Raw genomic sequence first — 1,644 nt, forward strand, 5'->3', positions numbered from 1 at the left:
CCCTAGGCATTCAGAGCGCCGCAGTCGCAACCTCCCATGCGCACTACCGCAAGTACGCCGCCCTCCACGTCACCGTACGGCCTCCACATACCTGCAAGAAGGACAAACAAACAAAAAAAGCAGGGAAAACAGGCAAAAAAAAGAGAACAGAAATCGTCGGCAAATCAGAAAATAGAAAAAAGAAAAATGTTAAATAAAAAAGGATTCGGGGGGATTTTTCTTTTTGTTTTCTGTAAAATCGGGCTATAAGAAAGCCATTCAAACACTGTAAACAAAAAAAAGGATGCGCATTGTATCAAAAAATATCAATACAAAAATAAAAAAAGGTGATTTTTGAATGGCTCTCTTGCTTCTTCTGTTTTTTTCCTTTTTTCTTTTTCGGTTTTCTTTTCAGTTTTGTTTTGATTCATTTTTGAATAAAAGAATAAAAAAGAACAGAGATTAGAAGGAGAGAAGTTACCTGGAGGTTGGATTTCCGTCTTCTCTCCGCAGTCATCGGAGTTGAATAGGAGATTGTTGGCCTCTGGAAGAGACGAATCGTCAGAACAGCGCGGAGAGGAGAGCATTCGAGCTCTTTGATTTCTTTTTATGTTTCTTTTATTTTTTTTGTTTAAAAAATAAAATGGAGGCTATTAGATTAGGGTTTTTTTTTTGCCCTTATGTGACGTATGAAACGACGCCGTTTGGAGTCTGATCAGTGGCTCCAAAACGGCGATGTATTGAGCTCGACCCACGTGTGTGACCCGACCCGAGGGAAGGATCCGCACGTTTGGCCTCTGTGGGGAGATTTGCGCAAATGGTCCTCTCCATTTTTGTTGCGTGTTCAAATCGCTCCTTTTCGTTTTCTAATTTTTGCCCTATAATTTGATTTTCATTTTATTTTAGTCCATGCCGCAGCGCAGCGTTTTGGAGGGCGGGGTTATTTTCTGCTTTACTCCCTCCTTGTTCCTTGCGCACCCGATTCGGTCCCTTTTCATTTTTATTTATTGCGGATTGGCCCTAAAATTTCTGTTTTCATTTTAATTTAGTCCTGATTAATATTTTGTTGTTAATTAATTTACTATCATTATTTTTATTACTGTTTGTTATTATTATTATTATCATATTTGATCATATTTTTATTTACCTATATACCTATGTGGTACTTTATTATTTCCTATTATTTTAGACTGTTTTTAATATGTATATGTACATATGTAATATGTATTACTTAATTTTAAATTATATACATATATATTTTATACATATATAACTCTCATTAAAATTATTTTTACATATACATATATTATTGTTGGTTTCGAATCATTTTTACCTATTCCATGCATGTATGCACTTCATTTCTTTCAATATTCTATTTTTATTTTTGCTATCTCAACTTTTCCTGTATATTATATTATTATTTATATTGAGTTTTCATTTCATATATTGTCTATTTTGATTAATACAAGTATATTATTTTAAGTTTTACTTATTTTGACTTCCTTTTATAATACTTACTTTAAAGTTCATTTAGGTAGAGTATTATTTCATGTAACATTCATTATCCCATTCTTGAATGTTGTCAAGTTTTTGCATTAATTATTTCATTTTAAAATTTCATTCATGTAATTTTTGTGAATATGCATTCAAATCTCTTTTCTCATA

The sequence above is a fragment of the Gossypium raimondii genome, chromosome 4, assembly GCF_025698545.1.
Source record: "Gossypium raimondii isolate GPD5lz chromosome 4, ASM2569854v1, whole genome shotgun sequence".
Taxonomy (NCBI): domain Eukaryota; kingdom Viridiplantae; phylum Streptophyta; class Magnoliopsida; order Malvales; family Malvaceae; genus Gossypium; species Gossypium raimondii.